Source organism: Hyla sarda, chromosome 3, assembly GCF_029499605.1.
Source record: "Hyla sarda isolate aHylSar1 chromosome 3, aHylSar1.hap1, whole genome shotgun sequence".
Lineage (NCBI taxonomy): Eukaryota > Metazoa > Chordata > Amphibia > Anura > Hylidae > Hyla > Hyla sarda.
Genome location: NC_079191.1, coordinates 125,731,820 through 125,756,147, shown reverse-complemented (window position 1 = coordinate 125,756,147; position 24,328 = coordinate 125,731,820).

Here is a 24,328-nt window from a genome sequence, read left to right as displayed (position 1 = left end):
GTTTTGACCCCCCCCCCACCGATTACAATGGACCATACGTTGTTCCCTTCCACCTTTTAGAGGTCTTTGCATCACATCAATACTTGGTGGTGTAGGTGGCACAGGGTGTTTTTTGCACACCTTTCCTTTGGTTTGAATAAAAAAGAAATTTGGGGCGGCCATATATTTTATTCTAAGCATATTATTAAAAGTTAAGTTTTACATAACTCATATCCTCAATACTTAATTGTGCACACTAACACTTTTACAAAAGAAACTGTTTTCTTCTGCCTACCTGCCTCAGCTACTATTCTGATCCTGCAACCCGCCTGATGTCACACATCTGATGCCAAGTTTTCCTTTTTTCATCCACCTTCGTCACTGGGTACTGACATTGCCACCCACCGCACCACTCTGTCACCAGGTCACTTTCAGGACTCCTGATGCTGCTGCTGCTACCTCCAGGCTGTATTATTCTGCCACCATATGTTCTCCTCATGCTGATGACAGCTCCAAGCTGTCTCATACTGCCACCATATGTTCTCCTCATGCTGCTGCCACCTCCAGGCTTTGTCATTCAACCAATATATGGTCTCCTCATGCTGCCGCTACCTCCACGCTGTGCCATTCAGCCACTATATGTTCTCCTCATGCTGCCACCACCTCCACGCTGTGTCATTCAGCCACTATATGTTCTCCTCATGTTGCCTCCACCTCCACGTTGTGTCATTCAGCCACTATATGGTCTCCTCATGCTGTCACCACCTTTATGCTGTGTCATTCAGCCACTATATGTTCTCCTTAAGCTGCCGCCACCTCCAAGATGTGTCATTCAGCCACTATATGTTCTCCAGTCCTCATGCTGCCGCCACCTCCACGTTGTGTCTTTCAGCCACAATATGTTCTCCTCATACTGCTGCCACCTCCACGCTGTGTCATTCAGCCACCATATGTTCTCCTCATGCTGCCGCCACCTCCACGCTGTGTCATTCAGCCACTATATGGTCTCCTCATGCTGCCACCACCTCCACGATGTGTCATTAAGCCACTATATGTTCTCCTCATGCTACCGCCAACTCCAGGCTGTGCCATTCAGCCACTATACAGTCTCCTCATGCTGCCACCAACTCCAGGCTGTGTCATTCAGCCACTATATGGTCTCCTCATGCTACCGCCATGTCCTCACTTTGTCATTTGGCCACTATATGGTCTCCTCAAGCTGCCACCACCTCCACTCTGTGTCATTCAGCTACTATATGTTCTCCTCATGCTGCTGCAACCTTCAACCCGGTGTCATTCAGCCACTATATGGTCTCCTCATGCTACCGCCACCTTCATGCTGTGTCATTCAACCACTATATGTTCTCCTCATGCTGCCCCCACCTTCACGCTGTGTCATTCAGCCACTATATGGTCTCCTCATGCTACCGCCACCTTCATGCTGTGTCATTCAGCTACTATATGTTCTGCTTTTGTTGCAGCCACCTCCACGCTTTGTCATTCAGCCACTTTAAGTTCTCCTCATGCTGCCGCCACCTCCACACTGTGTCATTCAGCCACTAAATGGTCTCCTCATGCTGCCGCCACCTCTACGCTTTCATTCAGCCACTATATGTTCTTTTCATGCTGCAGCCACGTCCACGCTGTGTCAGTAAGCCACTATATGGTCTCCTCATGCTGCCGCCACCTTCACACTGTGTCATTCAGCCACTATATGTTCTCTTCATGTTGCCGCCACCTCCACGCTGCGTCATTCAGCCATTATTTGGTCTCCTCATGCTATCGCCATCTCCAGGCTGTGTCATTCAGCCACTATATGTATCCTTATGCTGCCGCCAACTACAGGCTGTGTAATTCAGCCACTATATGGTCTTCTCATACTGCCGCCACCTCCACGCTGTGTCATTCAGCCACTATATGTTCTTCTCATGCTGCCGCCACCTCCACACTTTGTCATTCATCGACTATATGGTATTCTCATGTTGCCGTTAATTCCAGGCCGTGTCATTCAGCCACTATATGTTCTCCTTATGCTGCCGCCACCTCCACTCTGTGTCATTAAGCCACTATATGGTCACCTCATGCTGCCACCACTTCCACGCTCTGTCATTCAGCCACTATATGTTCTCTTCATGCTGCCGCCTACTCCAGGCTGTGCCATTCAGCCAATATATGGTCTCCTGAGAGGCACAGGCTGGAAAAGGTGGTAGCTTTCCTCGTGGCAGACTGTCAGCTCGATGCTCATCAGAATGGGTACTCAAAATGTAGCTAAATTCAAATAAAATTACATAAAAATGACATTAAAAAATCTATCTATTCCCTTTAATTTTGATGTGGCTCCCTGCTGCCATATGGTCTCCCTGCTGCCACATCCAGATGCTCTGCGGCAGTGATTCTAATAGTGATGCCTGCAATCTGCATGTAATACTGAATAACAGTATTATTTCTCTAACACAGAAACTGTCTGGCCTACAGTGAGGTTCACTGTAGGCCAGAAATAGTCGTTTTTAATAGCAATTCACTGCAAATAGATTCGGAATTAAAAACATTTTGGGGGGAAAATTTGGTGAATCGGCCAAATCGAAAAAAGGTAGGATGCATCGCAAAAATTGTACTAATAAAAAGTATAACTTGTAACACAAAAAAGCCCCCTCACACAACGCAGTTGGCCACTTAATAATAGGTGGCCTTGACGTGGTGAGTGGGCTTTGTACCTTTTGATCAAAACGTATATATACTAACAACCTGTTAGTTTTTGTAATTTTGCTGAGAAGCAATTAGATCATAATACAAAATTGTGGATGTGCGGTGATGTCTATTTTTTCTACCAGAATTCACATTGTGTATTCTATCCTCTTTTTTTTGTTCCACTTGGCCTGCACTCCTCCCCACCCCCTCAGCCCAACTCTATATAAGTAGCAGATAGCTACACCTGGGCCCTTTCATTTTCTAGCAGTCTCCCAGTCTGACGGGAGTACATGGTAAGTGTGCTGTTACACCTTGTTCACCCTGGTGTGGTGCTGTGCGGCGTCTATTGCTGCCGCGGCGCCGTGTCTGCGGGGGGTGCGGCCCGGAGACTGGTTTGGGTGGCACTGGGGCCGCTCTGCCAGTGGGTCGTTCCCCCTGTGGGCACTGGTGTCGCGGCGGTGGTGGGTGCCGCCCAGTGCTACACCATTGTATGCTAGGGACGTTAGGGACCCACTCTCAATAGGTGGCCTTGACGTGGCGAGTGGGCTTTGTACCTTTTGATCAAAACGTATATACTAACAACCTGTTAGTTTTTGTAATTATGCTGAGAAGCAATTAGATCATAATACAAAATTGTGGATGTGCGGTCATGTCTGTTTTTTCTACCAGGATTCATAATAAAAAGTTATGGTTGTCCAAACATGATAACACAAAAAAGGGAAAAAATCTTTTTGTAAAAAGCTATATAGATTGGGTATCACCATAATCGTTCCAACCCACAGAATAAAGATAACATCATTTTTACTGCAGTAAACACCAAATGCAGATTTTTACAATTTGTCACCATATTTCACAAAAACCTCTGCATGTAACAACTAAAAATTACCACAGATATTAAGGACAAAGGTCATTAAAAAATGATCTCAGAATCGCTCAGTAGAAGCATTCCAGGATTATTACTTTTGCATGGATCAGGCAGCCTGGTTGAGAGGCTGCTGTTGCTGCTGGGGCCTGTAGAAAACTGGTAGAGAGAGGGGCTGTCTGCGGGTAGGTTTGCCTCCTTTCTTGCAATAAAAATACCAGCCATGCTAATTTGCATAATTAATTATTTAAGCGTAACATCACAGGATACACATATGCTCACTGGAAAACATTTTCTTTTAAATCAACTGCTGCCAGAAAGTTAAACAGATTTGTAAATTACTTCTATTAAAAAATCCCAATCCTTCCAGTACTTTTTAGATGATGTATACTACAGAGGAAGATCTTTTCTTTTTTAATTTCCTTTACATCTGACCACAGTGCTCTCTGTTGACACCTCTGTCCATGTTAGGAACTGTCCAGAGCAAGTGAGAATTTTTTCTATGGGGATTTGCTCATACTCTGGACAATTCCTAAAATGGACAGAGGTGTCAGCAGAGAGCATGTTGTCAGACAGAAAGGAAATTCAAAAAGGAAAGAACTTCGTCTGTAGTATATAGCAGCTGGTAAGTACTGAAAGGATTGGGATCTTTTTTAATAGAAGTCATTTACAAATCTGTTTAACTTTCTGGCACCAGTTGATTTAAAAGAAAATGTTTTCCAGTGGAGTACCCCTTTAACCTTTTTATTTCTCCTTATATGGGCCTATATTAGGGCATGCTTGGAGTTGCAGTTTTGCAACAGCTGGAGGTGCTCTGGTTGGGAAACACTGGAATAGCTTATGGTGCAACATTCCGGGAGTTGGAGGATCGGTTGGCTAAATACCGGCCAGCGCTCTTCATGCCCAGTAGGTCCTGGTTGCTAACAGCAGCCAGGACCTGTGGCTAATACCGGACATCGCCAATCGAGCTGATGTCCGGTAACCCTTTAGACGCTGCAATCAAAGTTGACCGCAGCATCTTAAATGGGAGTAAAGCATTGCCAGCTAGCTCGGTGGGCTGTTCGGGACCGCCGTGGCGTCCCAAACTGCTGAGAGGACAGCTGGAGGCATCTTATCTTGTTTCCCGCCATCTGATCATCGCTTGGCTGCTCCATGCCTGAGATCCAGGCTGGAGCAGGAGAGCACCGATAACACTGATCAAGGGAATGCTAAGGCATAGCTTTGATCAGTGTCTGCAATCAAGGTATTGCATGTTATAGTCCCCTATAGGGGCTATAACATTGCAAAGAAAAGTGTAAAATAAATAGTTAATAAATGTGATTTAACCCCTTTCCTAATAAAAGTTTGAATCACCCCCTTGTCCCATTAAAAAAAAATAAAAAATAAAAATAAAAATAAACATTTGTGGTATTGCCACGTGTGTAACTGTCCAAACTATAAAAATATAATGTTATTTAAACCGCACGGTCAATGGTGTACACATAAAAAAAATTCAAAAATCCAAAATTGCGTCTTTTTGGTCACTTTGTATACCCCCAAAAAATGTATAAAAAGCAATCAAAAAGTCCCATTGAAACAAAAATGCTACAGATAAAAACTTCAGATCATGCAAAAAATTTGCCCTTATATATCCCCGTATACTGAAAAATTAAAAAGTTATAGGGGTCAGAAGATGACAATTTTACACAAATTTTGGTGCATGTAGTTATAATTTTTTTTTAAGTAGTAAAATAAATTAAAACCTATATAAATTAGGTGTCCTTGTAAACGTATGGACCTACAGAATAAAGATATGGTGTCATTTTTACCTAAATGTGTACTGCATAGAATCGGAAGCCCCCAAAATTTACAAAATTGCTGTTTTTTTTTTAAATTTTGTCCCGCAAATTTTTTTTTCTGGTTTCGACATAAATTTTGTGTTGAAATGATTGATGTCACAAAAAATGAGCCCTCATTTGGGTATGTAAGTGCAAAATAGAAAGTGTTATGGTTTTTAGAAGGTGATGAGGAGAAAACAAAAATGCAAAAAACAGAAAAATCATGCCTCCTTAAGGGGTTAAAAATAGGGTGGAGTCATCCATGTGCATCACACGCATGTCCCATAAACCGCCCAACCCCCCCTTACACTACCAGAGTATGTAGATGCAGCAGTATGCTCATGCTATACTAGTGCTTGGCCTTTAATGTGAATGGGCATACACTTGCAGGAGGAGGAGTCAGTGCGGTCAGGGCCAGTACCAGCACCCAATCACTGGGGCTAAATGCCACCACAAGTAAGTACTGCAGGATTGGCTTGCAGGGCTAGTTTCCCTGTCTGATGCAGTGGTCTGGATGTAATTCTACCCTTGGCTAGACAGTGTCATGATGAAGGTCCTGAATGGCTAACATTAGACAACCCCTGTAGCAGCCCCCATAGCAGCTACTATGGCTGATAAAGCGGTAGTTTCTCCCTTGCGTCTAAGCAAAGAGTGCAAGCACTTTTCTTCAGGAAAGGCATCTCATTTCCATGACATAGCCAAAATACAGTCTGGAACTCAATCTGAATGACAATTCATGTTGGTCCATGACAAGAATTTTTTTTTTTTTTATCAATACTTAAGTACAAGCCTCTAAGAATTTAGGTCATCATAGAAATCCAAGGAGGAACAATAAAGAACTGATTGGAATTTTGTTGATGATTCGCAAATTTTTTCTCTGATTGATTTGGAAAAACATACGACATCACTTTAAATAATTTACTTCTATTTGTTTGTAGTCGATTCCACAAAGCCAGAAAGTTGTGACTTGTGTATTTGCTATAATGTAAACAAAAGCTAACAAAACAACTAAGGGTGCGTTCACACGGTCGTCTGTCCCCGTTTTTCCCCCCCGTTTAGGTTCTGTTGTTGCTGTTTAGGTTCCGTTGTTGCTGCGTTGTTGCTGTAGATGGGATGTTTTTACAATCCTTTGACATCCGTTTGCACCCGTCTGTGCTAATTTCCGTTTTTTTACGGGAGAATAGACAGTGCATACAGTATTTTATCTCCCATCAAAAAAAGGGAAGAAAAAACGGATACCGTAAATTTAACATTGAAGTCTATGGAAAACGGATGAGCATCTAACGTCATCCATTTGCATCCGTTTTTTCAAACCGTTTTTTGATCCATTTTTTCTTCTGAGCATGCTCCGAAGAAAAAAAAATGTTTTTTTTTGTTTATTAACTGAATAATAATGGATGCAAACGGATAAAAATGGATAACATCCGTTATTGTCCATTTTTTTTAAATATGTTTTTTAACGGGAGAAGAATGAGATGGGTCTAGACGGCCGTGTGAACGCAGCCTAACTGCAGAGATTCTGTAATGTTTACCAGGAGTTGTATGTTACTATGACTTTTTTATTTGATTTACAAAAATGTGTGTGTATATATATATATATATAATGTGTGTGTATGGGTATATGTGTGTGTAATAAGGGAGTATCTCTTAATTTTCTTGCCTTTTGGTTTTAGTTCTCATCTGAGATTCTACATTGTTTTGCAGTTTTTGTGCTGAACAAGTCACACCAATGGACTATCAAAATGCTAGCTATAAGAAAGTGAACTGTTTGTGTTTCACTGGCAATGATTCCATAATCAGAATGTATTTGTGCATGGGAACCTATTATCATGGCGTTTGTAAAAATCTGTCATAAAAGCATCAAGAGTATTGCTAAAATGTGATTCCTATATCTGTCCATGATTGTTCTACTATGATTGTTCTACTAGGCCCTGTGCATGAGCCATGCCGACCACTGAGCTGTGCTGTTGGACAGCTATGGGATATACACATCCTAATGGGAAATGAAATTATTTTCAGTTATTTGCTAACAATTATGGGGACTGGCAGCTGTGATATACTCTATGGTCCATTATAACAGCACAATTTCATATATAAAGTATTTATCAATAAAATGAAGAAGCAAGGAATAAGTAGATAAAGGACAAAAGCTTGGTTATTGTGTAGTTTGATTTATTATAGGCTACCTATTTTGGCCTCAGATATATCCCTTTATTGGAAAATACTAACAAAGTCAGAAAAATCTATATGTTACAATCCAGCCCCGATCTTCTGTTCATCCAGCTCTCTCTACAGAGCCAGTGGCATCATTTGTCACTGTGGCAACAACTCTGCACATAACAGAGCATTACACACTTGATTTAAAACCTCTTCTGTCCTATCAGCTGCAGGGGATCTGGACCAATCAGTGTGGAGTTTTTTGTGTCTGCTAGAGATGAGCGGACTTTAGAAAAATTTGATTCGGGCAAATCGCCAAATTTTTTGAAAAAATTCTGTTAGATCCGAATTCATTTGCGGCAAATCTATATTAAAAGCATCTATTTCTGGCCTACAGAGAGCCTCAATAGGGGCGTAGGTATTGTGCACCATCCGGTACAGAAAATTGGGAAATTGCAGCGCTGTCCACACCCCAGGTAAATAAAATATTTTTCTTTATTGATACATGTAACGCGTTTCAAGGACGCTCTGTCCTCTTCTTCAGAAATGTTATAGGTAAAAAAATCCGCCAATATATACGTATTTGTGACAGGAAATGACATCATAATAAATTTACATAAATTTACATATAAATAACATCACAATTAATCAACATAAAAGTTATTAAAATTATACTGCAATCTCCATATGTCTCTTTTCTAGGGGGAGCTTCATCACTTATATATATTTTAACATGTTTTTTGTATTTTTTATATTTTAATATGTTTTTTCAATCGTCTCATTAAGTCCTCTTTGCCACAAAGTATTTAATGAAAAAATCCAAAAGGATTCCCTATTAACCAACCTTTGGAAACGATCTGGTTGGTCAAAAGGGATACTTTCCAGGATACAAAGTTTCATGCATGTGTAATTGCTATTGTGCAAAGATGTAATGTGTCTCGAAACACTGTGCAATGCAAAGTTCTTTTTAATGTTGTGCCTGTGTTTATTCATGCAGGCACGTGCATGTTGAATTGTCCTGCCTACGTATTGAAGACCGCATCTACATGTTAATTATATTCAATAGGCTGCATCAGTCTATACAATTACAACTACAAGTCCCAGCAAGCCAATAAGCTTCCCTAAGTTCACCCTGCATCTCCTTAGTGCCTATCTGAGCTGTATGGACTTTAACACCTTGTCTACCTCAGTAAAGCATACCAGTTAACCGTAACCTTGCCACAGAGTGATTATTTGCCCTGTACCTGGCACAGGTGAAGCTGTTCTACCTCAGGTGGTGTATAGGTCAACCATGCCCTGGCTTCACAAAGAGGTTAATACACACATTACCTCATCCGACACCGCAACTTTTGGCATCACAAACAGGATACAGGTATGTGCCTTACGTAAAAATCCCCCCCAGTCTAAGCTGTGTCCAGTGTTGCAGAAAACCGCACGTCCGTGCGACAAAATTGCACAAAATTTTGTTTGGGACTGTCTATGTTTAAAATCATATGTGGAAAGGCGCTTGTGAAAAGAGGGGGAGAAGAAAAGTTTATTCTGGCTATTGTGAACGCAAGAAGTCTGTGTCTGTCCTGTGCAAGATCCGTGCAGGGACTGTGCTACATTATAAAAGTGCTGTCCTACCTTGAAGGGGTTAAATGGCTCCCAGGATTCCCGCGCGCCTGCCAGTGGCCGCAGCTCCACCCTTACCAATCTTCGGCAGCAAAGCCTCCTCAGCACAGCGAGGAGGAACAAAAAGGATCGCCCTGTGTTGCAAAGGGGAAGATGTTTCTGACCAGACCCAAACAGGAAGTTCCCGGCTGCCGCATCTATTTCCAATGCTGGCCTGCAGCACCGCATCTCTGGAAGTCTTGCAGATCTCCAGTACAGTATCCCACAAAGTCAACAAGTGTTTCCGGTCTGCTGCTATTCTACGTGTGCTGTCCGCAACTACCACAAATTGTTCTGTCACCAGGTACCTGCAACACAGAGGGGAAGTGCTTGATGTTATCATCCTCACAATCCAGGTGCAAACTCCAAGCTTCTGCAGCACCTTTTCAACTTTTTTAAAGGGCAACCCACATCATTTTTCTTAAAGCGACAGCGCACCCTATTGTCTTCAAGATATCCGAAACAAGCACCACAGATCAACCAGGCACCAGCGCCCCTCCATCTCCTGCGGCGACTATGCCATCTGTTCAAGCAGTTAATGCCACGTCTTCTTCCATCATCAACAGCCCTGGTGTTCCAGCAACCCTACCGGTATTCATGGGGAATCCTGTCCTCCCTACCTACAATGGAGACCCCTTCACCCTGAGGGATTTCAAAGAGAGGATCCAGAGCCTATTTGTCTTTAAATCTTTTCCTCCTAACCAACAGGTGTAACTGCTAACGGGCCAACTCTGGGAACCGGCATTAGAGGAAGTCTGAACCTGGTCAGTATCCGAGAAGGCAATAATGGAGCAGATTTTTGAAGGACTGTACCAGGTATTCAAGTCACATTCTCCATCAGAGGTACGTTTCCGGCTGTATGAAAGGCGACAAAAGCCAGGTGAGATTCTGAGAGCGTATGCTGTGGCCCTACAGAATGCCCTAGCGACTGTCCAGAGACTAGATGGTATAACTCTCGAGCAGTGTTAATGGACAGGTTTATTGATGGGGCTCATGACAAGTGGGACAAGGCCCAACTGAGAATGTTAGCAGTCCAAAATCCTAACGTGTCATTTCCTGCCTTTAAAAGATTGGCTATACAAGTAATTGAGTCCGGGACTGAATTAGATGTTTGTACCTCCCTTGCACCTGTTTAGGAACCACTAGGGGCGACAACAAGGCCTATATCATCCCCATCACCTCTCCCTGCCCCAGTGCAACCTGCCCTGCCAGTCATCACAATCCCGGATTTTCAGAGTGTTAGGCAGGACATTGAACAACTGACTAAAGCTGTCAAGGAGCTTGCCACCCGACCTGCTGCCCTCTCCTGTGAACCGTCCTTACCTAGGAAACCTCCCCCTTCTCCCCGCAATCCCAGTTACTGTAATCCTTCACCCAATAGGTATTCTGGGACTCAGAGACCCTTTTGCACTTATTTTAACAAGCCCGGCCATTGGAAAATGCAGTGCTGGGATTTAAACAAATTTACCCTGAGGTCGAGGACTGGCCCTCAGGCGAACAGTCATGAGGTCCAACGCCCAAACAACCTAAGTCAGGACTCTCACTTTATGTCGCCCCTTGTAACAGTTGTTGTCGAAGGTGTACTTTTAGAGGCGCTGATAGATACAGGGTCACAAGTGTCTACCATATTTAAACGTGTTTTCTATCAACATTGGGGTGCTAGTCCATTGTGTGAGCCTGATGATGTTGATTTCAAAGTCATTGTGGGTAATGGGCAACCAAGTACCCAGACATGGATACTGTGAGCCAACCATTCAATTGGGTAACCATGTACTCACAGGGCAGGGAGCGATTGTAACCAATGTGACAGATAACGGGTCTGCTGAATTCATATTGGGGATGAACGTTATGAGAAATGATTTTACCGAGATTTTAGTTGCCTTGTATGCCTCTCTTCCCAATATTCCCCCTTCAGAACAACAGGCTGTGTAGCACCACCTGGAAGTTCTACAGGGGGAGCAGAGCAGAAGTTTGCCAACAAACAAGACAAGATATGCAGAGTACGAGTCCAAGACATCAGGTCGGGGACCTTGCAACCCAACACTGAGACCATCATAGTCAAGAATCAAGAATCATGATTATCTAGCACTGATGGAACCCATGCAGCTGGGAGATCATCCCTTATTCCTGCGAGAAGCCTTGTCACCATCTCAAATGGGAGAGTACCAGTATGGTCAGTGAACTTGTCTGATTCCGCCACTGTCTTAGCCAAGTACTCTCCAGTGGCCCAGTTGTACGTCCTTGAGTCAAGACATATCGTGACTGAACGTCTGATGGTCCGACAGCGAGCAGCTCAAGTCGCCGGTGGCTCAAGCTGCAACGTTACCAAAAATGGACGTAAAGATGCGCCCCTCCATTCCATCCAGAACAACAGAGCTAACCAGTTGGTCACACTAGTCCACATGAAATTGGCTCCTACCCGATCCGGGTACACCTATGCCCTCACCATGGTCGACCACTTCTCAAAGTGGGTTGTCATTGTTCCAGTTAAAGATCTCATGGCCAAATGTTCTACTCCAAGTGGGTACAAACGCTGGGTAGTCCAGTCTCTTTCTTAACTGATCGTGGACCGGCCTTTGAGGCCCAACTATTCCAAGAACTCTGTCAATTCCATGATTGTAAAAAGCTCAGAACCACCGCCTTTCACCCCCAATTAAATGGGTTGTATGAAAGGATTGCAAGCCCCAGCTGAAAACTCTCTCTTGCCACCGCACAAATGGGTATCAGATCATCAAAGGCGAATCTATGAGGCCGAAAAGATCATCAACTAGAAAATGGAGGAAGCCCGACAAAGGCAACAGGATGACTACAACCGCCATGCAGCGGCCAAACCCTTACGTGTTGGCGATAAAGTCTGGCTTAAGAAATTTCCAAGAAAAGACAAATTGGATTTTATTTGGGAGACCGAACCCTACACGATAAAGGCTGTTCCGTACCCTGAGTCTAATGTCTATAAAATTCGAATGCCTGATTTTTAACCACAAGTCGTCCACAAGAATCACCTCAAACTCTGCTTGAAGGAGGACCTGCAGGTGCAGCCACCACCCCCTCCACCTATTGTGCCTGTTTGTGAATATATTCCCGGAGAGGGGATACATCCTTCTATGGACTTCCCCATATTCTTGCCAACATAGCAAGTATACATCTGTCAACCTCCAGCTCCTGTCTGATATTACTGATATTATTGGTCTCAGTATAGAGGATTTGGTCAGTAACAGTATGATGGTAATATGTATGCTAATAATTTTCCTTCTTGTATATACTTAATTTTTTTTCCTGTTATGTACCATATGATAACCAAATATGATTGACATTTGGCCCCTTTCCATTGTGGCTCCACCTTCCCACAGGCAGAAATGGGCTGCTTAGTCTAAAATGCCCAGAATTTTTTTCGGCCCCAGTACAGCCCTGTACACTGGGTTAAACTATGGCCTACTGTTAGCATTCGGCTAGCTGGATGTCTCTGTCAGCGAGGGATTGGCGTGGACCGTGTCGGTGGACCGGTTCTAGGTTGCTACTGGTTTTCACCAGAGCCCGCCGCAAAGCGGGATGGTCTTGCTGCGGCGGTAGCAACCAGGTCGTATCCACCGGCAACGGCTCAACCTCGCTGACTGCTGAGAAGGCGTGAGACAGAAGGACTAGGCAGAGGCAAGGTCAGACGTAACAGAAGGTCGGGGCAGGCGGCAAGGTTCGTAGTCAATAGCGATAGCAGAAGGTCTGGAAACACAGGCTTTGGACAACACTATACGCTTTATCTGGCACAAGGCAACAAGATCCGGCAAGGAAGTGAAGGGGAAGTGAGGTTATATGGACAGGGAGCAGGTGGAAGCTAATTAGACTGATTGGGCCAGGCACCAATCACTGGTGCACTGGCCCTTTAAATCTTAGAGAGCTGGCCCGCGCGCGCCCTAGAGAGTGGAGCTGCGCGCGCCAGAACATGACAGCCGGGGACCGGGACGGGTAAGTGGCTTGGGATGCGATTCGCGAGCGGGCGCGTCCCGCTATGCGAATCACATCCCCATCGTGAATGTCAGTGCAGCGCTCCCGGTCAGCGGGTCTGACCGGGGAGCTGCAGAGAGGAGAACGCCGCGAGCGCTCCGGGGAGGAGCAGGGACCCGGAGTGCTCGGCGTAACACCTACACTGAGAGAAGACCCTTGACACCCTTTCCATATGCAGTGCAGGAACCAATTATATCATATCACTCAGCGGCACCTTTGCTGTTAGGGAGAAAAATGCGCCCAGCTTGCAGTGCAGAAGAGACTGCTGTGTGAGACATGGTGAGGTGAGCATAAGTTTGTTTTTATTTTTCCTGTGATCTACCCACCTACCTACCTAGCTATCTACCTACCCACATATTTACCTATTTACAACCTATTTATGTACCTAGCTAGCTACATAGCTACTTACTACTTTGCTACCTATCTACCTACTTATTTACCTACAAACCTATTTATCCAACCTACCTACTTATGTACCAAGATACCTACCTATCTACATAGCTACTTACCAAACTACCCTGCTACCTACCTAAATAACTACCTACCTAGCTACCTGGCTACCAACCTACTTACATACAGTAGCTACCTACCTAGCTATATACCTAGCTTTCTACCTTATTCTACTTATATACCTACCTGGCTATCTACCTACATAACGAAAAAGAGAGATGGTCTCAACTGGCAGGTAGGAGGTGCTCAACCCCACATGCGGTTGTGCATATATACTGGGGGAGCAGATCCTACCCTTAGTCTGTTGCTAAGGGTGATCCCCAGCATAAAAATGCATACTGTGGGGGATGCCTGCAACAGACTACAAGTGCCACATTAACATCCTACACCAGATAAACGGTGCGGATGTGTAACAATTAGAATAATAACATACAGGGACTAGGTACACTACTGTGGTAGATGTAACAGTGACATTGGCTAACTTTCAACACTGATGTTAAAATTGAGACATTAGCCAGTAGCACTAACCTACCTGTGCCTGATAAGCAAAACCAGGGGCCAGTGGGCAATTACGGCAGCATTAGGTCCGACTTGGGTGGGGCTTATAGCCTGCCTCCCGTCTCCCATTGTATGTGTGCTCAGTTCACACTGGAAGTAACTGGGAGCAAGCTGTGAGTCGTACCTAATGCTGCCGTAATTGCCCACTGGCCCCTGGTTTTGCTTATCAGGCACAGGTAGGTTAGTGCTAGGTCCCGTGCCACTTGAGAAACCTTGGCGTTGGTGTGCGGGCTCAGGTATGTCCTTCATATAAGAATATACTGGCTAATGTCTAAATTTTAACATCAGTGTTGAGGGTTAGCCAATGTCACTGTTAAATCTACCACAGTAGTGTACCTATCCCTGTATGTTATTATTCTAATTGTTACACATCCGCACCGTTTATCTGGTGAAGGATGTTAATGTGGCACTTGTAGTTTATTGCAGGCATCCCCCACCGTATGCATTTTTATGCTGGGGATCACCTTTAGCAACAGACTACAAGGGTTGGATCTGCTCCTCCAGTATATATGCACAACCGCATGTGGGGTTGTGCACCTCCTACCTGCCAGTTGAGACCATCTCTCTTTTTCGTTATTTAAGTCTTATTCTTGGAGATGTAAAGCTCCACATTTTATGCACCTTTATTACCACTCTAGGCTGCATTCAGGTTCACCTGTGAGGCCGGCATACATACTCAGCAACTTGGGTGGGGCTTATTGCCTGCCTCCCGCCTCCCATTGTATGTGTGCCCAGTTCACACTGGAGGTAACTGGGAGCAAGCTGTGAGTCGGACCTAATGCTGCCGTAATTGCCCACTGGCCCCTGGTTTTGCTTATCAGGCACAGGTAGGTTAGTGCTAGGTCCCGTGCCACTTGAGAAACCTTGGTGTTGGTGTGCGGGCTCAGGTATTTCCTTCATATAAGGATATACTGGCTAATATCTCAATTTTAACATCAGTGTTGAGGGTTAGCCAATGTCACTGTTACATTTACCACAGTAGTGTACCTAGTCCCTGTATTTTATTTACCTACCTACATAGCTACATACCTGCTTATCTTGCTAGCTACTTGGCTACCTAATAAGGGAACTAACTGCTGGGGAACATGCCTGCCTGCCTACTAGGGGTATACACCCACTAAATGGGTGACCTGCTAACCTAAATACTTTTAATGTGCAGGATGCCAAGGAGGGCATTATTACAGTTCTGAGTCCTATAGATCTAGAGATTGTGTAGAGATATGGAGGCCATTGGAAAAACTTGGAGTCTAACATGTTTGTCCTGCAGATGTTGAAGAAGTCAAGAAATTGTCATGACAGTCTGAGCTGAATGGAGAAGAAAAGGAAAGGAGACAAGGCTGATTAGAAAATATGTGAACTGTGAGTCATTTAATTTAACTGGTAAGAGTAGGGGCATTGAAGTGTGTGTGTGTGTGGGGGGTGGGGGCAATACAGCACTAGGGGGGCAAGGAGCACTAGGTACACCTTTGCATGTATATTATATATTTATATATTATCTAAATGTAGTCACTAGTTTAAGGTCAGTGGGGCCTTTACATGTATATCCCCACAGAACCTGCCTACTTAGTCAATCATTGGTGTCTAGCCTCAGCACACAATCCTTAAAGGGGTACTCCGGTGAAAAACTATTTTTTTCAAATCAACTGGTGGCAGAATGTTAAACAGGTTTGTAAATTACGTCTATTAAAAAATCTTAACCTTTCCAGTATTTATCAGCTGCTGTCTGCTCCACAGGAAGTTGAGTAGATCTTTTCAGTCTGACCACAGTGCTCTCTGCTGACACCTCTGTCCATGTCAGGAACTGTCGGGAGCAGTAGAGGTTTGCAATGGGGATTTGCTCCTTCTTTGGACAGTTCCTGACATGGACAGAGGTGTCAGCAGAGAGCACTGTGGTCAGATTGAAAAGATCAACTCTACTTCCTGTGGCACATACAGCAACTGATCTGTACAGGAAGGATTAAGATTTTTTAATAGAAGTAATTTACAAATCTGTTTAACTTTCTGGAACCAGTTGATTTAAAAAAAAAAAATACCCATTTAAGTAACAGAGGCCAGCCGGTGAACTAAGAGCCTTGCCATGTCATCTGTGGAAGACCAGCAGAGGTAAGTATAGAATGTTTATTATTTTTATACAACCCTAAGCACAGAAGCAAATTTTTCTTCCCCTAGACAACGCCCTTTAATGTGTCATTTATAGTTTACAGTCGGTGCCATAATAACAACATCCAAAAAAGCACAATCCCTCACCTCACATCCACTTACTAAATTGCAGTTTTATTAACCCCCCTAACCCCCCCCCCCCCCCCCGAAAAAAGTGCCATTAATAAGTAAAACTCATCCCACAAAAATCAAGCTCTCATATTGCTATATGAATGGAAAAAATAAACATCCATGTCTCTCAGCATGCAGTGATACAAAATGAAAAAAGATATTACTTTAAAGTGGTACTCCGACCCTAGACATCTTATCCCCTATCCAAAGGATAGAGGGAAAGATGTCTGATCGTGGGGGTCCCGCCAATTGGACCCCCCCCCCACGATCTCCCTGCAGCACCCGGCACCGAATGTTTAGGGACAGAGTACACCTTTAAGGTCCAAAATAGTATTAGTTCTAAGGGGGTTACCTCAAAATTCAATAATAGCGTATTTAGAAATGTTTTTTTTTATACTCTTCAAGTGAAGTTGCCTTGAACAGCTGCTTCCCCATCTGAATCTCCATGCACATATGAAGCAGTTAGCTCTTTTTGCTCATCTATTCACATACCATTACATATTACTGCTGAGGTGCCAAAAGATTGTGCATGTAGGGTTTTTTTTTCGGGTCTGAATGACACAGGTGCTAAAAGCTTAACTATCATCTGTGGATCAGCAATGCAATTTTATCAAGAGTCAAAAGCTTAAACTAATCTTTACAGGAAACATTTATTATGACTGAAGCTTTTATAATGGAAAGCTTTATTGTCACCACAACTGTGAGAGACAGTAAGAGAAACACTTGTTTCTTTGTTTCACCCTTTTTAATAGATGGATGAAATGTTCATCCATTAATGGGGCTGAGAACTCTATCTACCTGACTCCTGGTAGAAGTGTACCCGCATCATTGATCCTGGTAACAATTATCTTTTATGAAACGTGCGTGGATTTTGTCGCATTTCCACTACCGACTTTAATTGGCAGAAATAATTGGTATAATCAGACTAACTTCTAATAAATGGTTGTAAGTGCACAAAAGGATTTTAGCTCACTGCAGGAGGCAGTGCTCCCAGAAGCTTTTATCAGATTCTTTCTTCTGGATGCTGTAGTCTGTAATTGCTTTTACAACAAGAAACAAGATATAAAATTACAGCAAGGAAGACATTAATTGCGGAAATAGCTCCAAAAAGGCTAATTTTCTAGCCAATAAAATAATCATAATAGTAAAAATATTGTAGATACTGTATGTTACTTGCAAGGGTTTATTAGTGAAGGTTATTCATGGGTTAGTTTAAGGAATATCCCTTCACTTTGTGTGATGCATTTAATAGCATATGACCTACATTCTCAATTGTAAATAGATGACTAGATAGATGACAAAGACTAGATGCCTCACATAGGTTTTTACGAATATATTCAACTATATTGCTATTTCCCAAAAAATTGTACCATGAATCCATGTCTTTCATCTTGTTCCAGGGGCAAATGCTGCCACCAAGTCATACTTGCTAGTAGATGATTTGGTAAAGCTATTACTGTCAGACCTTATGTACAACAATCTTACTTTGTTTAAAACAGTGGAATTGGCCAATAAAGGCTAGACTAGGGTCAAATCTAAGGGATTGTAGAATTATCACCAGTTGGCAGCTGGACACCACAATGACAATAGGACAAGAGCAATACCTAAATTGGAGCAGTGCCATCGAGCTAGGAGTGGAACATGAAACTAGGTAGTTGTGGTCTGAAACATGGAACTGGAAGTATGAACAGGTACAGTATATGCCCAGGGGCTGGAACCAGTGTCAGGATTTGGCAGGCTGGTCGTGGGTCCTCTGTGTCAGCGAGGGATTGGCGTGGACTGTACCGGTGGACCGGTCCTAAGTTGCTACTGGTATTCACCAGAGCCCGCCGCAAAGCGGGATGGTCTTGCTGCGGCGGTAGCAACCAGGTCGTGTTCACCGGTAGCAGCTCAACCTCACTGACTGCTGAGACTGGTGCGGTACAGAAAGGCAAGAGCAAGGTGGGACGTAGCAGAAGGTCAGGGCAGGCAGCAAGGGTTGTAGTCAGGGGCAACAGCAGAAGGTCTGGAACACAGGCTAGGAACATACACAAAACGCTTTCACTGGCACAAGGCAACAAGATCCGGCGAAACTAGGAAGGGGAAGTGGGTTTTTATAGGAGGACACAGGTGCAGGTACTGAATAGGCCAGGCGCCAATAAATGGCGCACTGGCCCTTTAAATCTCAGGGAGCGGGGCCGCGCGCGCCGGGACTGAGCGGACGGAGGACGGGGCAGGTGAGGAGACTGGGATGCGAGCCGCGGGCGGGCGCGTCCCGCTACGTGGATCGCATCCCCGCCGGAGACAGTAGTGCAGCGCTCCCGGTCAGCGGATCTGACCGGGGCGCTGCACGGAGGTAAACGCCACGAGCGCTCCGGGGAGGAGCAGGGACCCGGAGCGCTCGGCGTAACAACCAGGAGTAGAGAGAATGGGACTATTAGGAGTTGTAACCAGTGGCATGATCAGAAGCTGGAACCAAGAGGGCAGACCTCTAGACAGACACATTGCACCAAATGGAATATTCTAGGGTCTAGGCAGGGCTATATTTACAGCTGCCCTAGGCCTAGATGCCTGTTGGTGTTTATGGGGGACATTTATCAAAACCTGTGTTGAGGAGGATTGGTGCAGTTGCTCATAGCAAATTTAAAACAAAACAATGCACTGGCATTGTGCACTGACAGAAAAGATGCAGAACACTCTAGGCTGCTTTACTACAATTATTATATATGTGTGGTCCTACTCCCATCTGTTGTTCACTGCTTAGTGTCCCCCACAGAGATCTTCACCTAACAACTGTTAACCCTTAAATGGCTGCAGAAGCTTTAAGAATGTGCTTTTATGGTGGCTCTGACATAACCCCCATACTACCACTGTCATATTGGGATTTCCAGAGGTTATGTGAGTTGGTGATCTAATCTTTACATGATAAGCATGTGTTTTATTAACTAAAGGCAAAGAGAAAGGCAGAAAGACCCACAGGAGGAAACCCAGCATTTGGTGATGTCCATGCCTTCCCAACTTCAGGCTGTCATTTTTTACAAAGAATTGCATTCAGGTATTACAAATACATCTTACACATATTATTTTTGTTTGTTAGCCTGTGAAACTAAGGCACTATATAAAAATGGGTTTAATTCCTAAATGGTTAATTCAATATTTCTGCTAAACTTCTTTGAATTAAAGTCTAAGCTTCAGTCATATATTGATGGATTTGTTTTAGATCCATTGTGGTGTACATTGATATTGAGGCTAAATTATGAAAATTGTGTGACTGGTCAAATACTTCTGGACCCAACTGTATATTTCCATGATAAAGTGTCGAGTAAAATCATTAATCTCTTGAATCTAATCCATAAATGTTGGCATTCATTATCTCTAATCTGCTCTGGAAATTCTTCTGCCTTGTGCCAAACCTGCCTACTTATATAGATTGGGCAGTGAGCAGCTAGAAAGAAATGAATTGCAAAAGACTCTGTTAAACCATCCATTCTTTCAAGCTTTATTATATATTTAGTAATTATTACTAATAGTAATTATAATAATATAATGTCTTATCTGGCTATTCTCCGCACAACCGTTTAACAGCACATTGGGGGTGATTTATTAAAGCCTATGCAGAGGAAAAGTTGCTAAGTTGCCCATAGCAACCAATCAGATCGCTTCTTTCATTTTTGAAAAGGCCTCTGAACAATGAAAGAAGGGATCTGATTGGTTGCTATGGGCAACTCAGCAACTTTTCCTCTGGGCAGGTTTTGATAAATCTCCCCCATTGATATTATTATGCGCATAGTATAAAATAACGAAACAAGTAGCAGAATAGCAGATTGCAAAAGTGAGCTCCTTGAAAAAGTGGATCCATTAATAAAAAATTACTGAATGGAACTGTATACTAGCTTTCTAATTTAAAGTGTAGAATTGGCACAAAGTTGCAACCTTTTTTTTTTTTGGGGGGGGGGGGGGGGGGAATTTATCGTTCCTTGGACCAGCGCAGAGTTGCAAAATTGAGCATTTTTTTTGTACACACCTCTTATTTGTGCATAACATGTTGTGTAAAATGTGTGTAAAAACTGAGCTTGAACAAAAATTTTGCTAAAGGTTTTCACTTTGTACTGTATTAGACATATACTGTAAATTGTATGAAAAAAGGGCACCAAGACAATTTGAACTATTCAGCTTTGAGGCACTGGTGTGAAGTAAATAAAATTAACTGTATGAGACTGGCCATTGTGGCTTTTATACCTTGGTGAAATGGGGCTCTCCCTTGTTAGTTTCATAATATTTGCTTTGGGATAGTATTGGATATGCCGCATGTAACTGGACATGACTCCCCTCAACAAGGTAACTGCATTGTTGGCAGACAAATGAGTGGACAAATGGTCTATGGGTCACTGTATGTGGAAGGGGAAACTTCACCAGACTCTTTTGTACTAAGTGACAAAACCGGGCACCATTATGGGAAGCCCAGGTTAATCTACGCTAAGAGGCTCCTTTCTTCCATGTAAACCCCTCATAATTGTCCTATAGAAGGTTACATTTGTTCATTACAGCCAATGTGTTGAGACCTTTGTTTAAAAAGTTGAGAAAAAGAATTATATTGAAAGACATCACACAGCTCAATGACATTTGTTTTCACCATAATAAATGGGGTCAATATAGCTGAAAAAAATACAAAAACTAATCTTGTTTCTCTTTATTGGTTCTTTTTTCTGTCTTCCATTAAAAAGACACATTTCAGTTTCCGACTCTACCAGCCTTATATGTTTAATATATTGCATTATTTACAATGCATTATATATTGTCCAAAACAGCATAATGATACTCAGGTTGATGCTTGTTGGAATTACTTATTTCAATGAGCTCAGATAAAGCGTGGCCGATCAATACAAGTCTAGACAATTCAATTCATTCTCACTCCAACATTTATCTCCCAACTGAACATTATTTTTGCAGGAATATTGCCTTTTTTTTTTTTTTTTTACTACGTGCCTAATAATACATTTAACAAACTACCTAAAGGAACTTTAAAAAGAAGATTTCATAGCTATTAAAACAGAGTTTATTTTTGAATTTGGAAATATAAAAGTTGTGTCACTGTTCCCTTGAGTTCTCTTTTCTGCAAAACTTCTTTTTCAACTTGGTCTTTCTCTTACATTACACATAAATAGATAGGTAATTGAAGTGTTGCTTTCACTAGAGACGGAATCGGCAGAGAAAACATTTCTATCATCATTCATTTCAATTAAAGTTAACACCTGTTATATAACTGGAGGCAGAAAACAAAGGATCACACAATTGACAATAGACGATGGCCCTAAACTCAGCCTTCAGCCTACCCCTCACTGCACAGTGACTCAAAACATTCACTTGACACTGGCTCATCCAGACCAGTGTACAATTTTGTGATGTCCTACTATATACTATACAGCAAATCCATTCATGTAAATAGAATGTAAAAGTCTACTATCAACTTATAAAATAATAAGTGATATATTCCCTACTAGATAAACTCTGGTAGACAAAGAGAAAACAATATGGCTTTAAGGAAAATTATCAGTTTCACCTGCACTAATCTGTCGGTACAGACAGGTAGTTCAGGTAACACCAATGACAATGATACTTCCGTGCTCCAGTTCTCCCGCTATCTTCTTCTGGGATGACTTGGAGCATGGGCGGAGCTTCCTGGCATCACTGTTGTTGTTTTTTGATAGCAGCAGGACCCAGCAGAGAAGCAGGAAAAGTGACATCAGGAAGCTCCGCCCATGCTCCAAGATGGACTGGAACGGTAGATACCAAAGATTATAGTGGGAAAACCGGAGCACGGAACAAGATCAGGTGAGTATTGTTGTCATCAGTGTCCCCTGCACTACGCTGTCTGTACCAACAGGTTAGTGCAAGTGAAACTTATCACAGATTTCCTTTAACGCATAATAATTAATAGGCAGAAAAAGACCAATGAAACCCTATATGTTCTTTTCTTGACAAGTTTTTTTTCCTGCTGTGGGTAAAGTGGTGTGCTTAACCTGGTGTCTGGTTCTCTCAAACTGGGCACAGCATGCTTTATCTGTTTGTTTTTGTATAGATATAGCACATTACTCATGTAATATTCTATACACATAATTTTCTAGTTAAAGCAGAGAAAAGTAAGCTTTAAAATGAAAGATCAAACTGTTTATGAAAACAGGCATAGGCTCGGTGCAGACTGTGCTTGAGCCTTTTGGCAGAAGTATATGTCTGGAAGATTTCCCACTGCATATCTCTGATAGAAGGCTCTGACATATGCTACTGTGTAGACATACATCAAGTGGTGTAAGTTTTTTGAGGTGCCTTTTGCATATACAGTGGGTAGAGATGAGCAAATTTTTGAAAAATTCAATTTGGCCGATTCACCAAATTTTCCGAAAAAATTCAGTTTGGTCCGAATTTATTTGCGGTGAATCGCTATTAAAAACTGATATTTCTGGCCTATAGAGAGCCTCAATAGGGGTGTAGAACACTTTGCCTTGTCCTAACATGCATAGGGTGTGTGCAGGGTTGGTGAAATAATACTGTTATTCAGTATGACATGCTGATCAGAGGCATCGCTATTAGAATCACTGTCGCTGACAATGACAGAGCCTGGAGGTGGCATCAGTATGAGGAGATCATATAGTGGCTGAATGAAACAGAGTGGAGGTGGCAGAAGCATGAGGAGACCATTTAGCCTCAACAGGGGTGTAGAACACTGTGCCTTGTCCTAATACGCATAGGGGGTGTGCTGTGTATGTGAAATAATACTGTTATTCAGTATGACATGTAGATTACACTCATCGCCATTAGAATCATTGCTGCAGAGCATCTGGCTGTGGCAGCAGGGCGAACACATGGCATCAAAATTGAAGAAAATAAAGATAATTTTTATGTATTTTTTATTTTATTTTATTTGAATTTATTTACATTTTTTGAGTACCCATTCTGAGGAGCATCGAGCTGGTGGTCCTCCTCCAGGTGAGATACCACCTGTTCCAGCCCCTGCCTCTCAGCCCCCCCCTTGCCTGTGAAAGTGCAAATGTTTCATTTAACCCCTTAAGGACCAGGCCAATTTCCACTGTAGGACCAGAGCGTTTTTTTGCACATCTGACCACTTTAACTTTAAGCATTAATAACTCTGGGATGCTTTTACCTTTCATTCTGATTCCGAGATTGTTTTTTCGTGACATATTCTACTTTAAGTTAGTGGTCATTTTTTTTTTCGATTCTTGCATCATTTCATGGTGAAAAATTTGATGAAAAAATTGAAAATTTTGCATTTTTCTAACTTTGAAGCTCTCTGCTTGAAAGGAAAATGAATATTCCAAATAAATTATATCTTCATTCACATATACAATATGTCTACTTTATATTTGCATCATAAAGTTGACAAGTTTTTAATTTTGGAAGACATCAGAGGGCTTCAAAGTATAGCAGCAATTTTCCAATTTTTCACAAAATTTTCAAAAGCGGAATTTTTCAGGGACCAGTTCAGTTTTGAAGTGGATTTGAAGGGCCTTCTTATTAGAAATACCCCACAAATGACCCCATTATGAAAACTGCCCCCCCCCCCAAAGTATTCAAAATGACATTCAGTAAGTGTGTTAACCCTTTAGGTGTTTCACAGGAATAGCAGCAAAGTGAAGGAGAAAATTCATTTTTTACACTCGCATGTACTTGTAGACCAAGTTTTTGAATGTTTACAAGGGGTAAAAGAAGATAAATTTTCCTAAAATGTGTAACCCAATTTTTCTCAAGTAAGGGAATACCTCATATGTGTATGTCAAGTGTTCGGCGGGCGCAGTAGAGCGCTCAGAAGGGAAGGAGCAACAATGGGATTTTGGAGAGTGAGTTTTTCTGAAATGGTTTTTGGGGGCATGTCCCATTTAGGAAGCCCTTATGGTGCCAG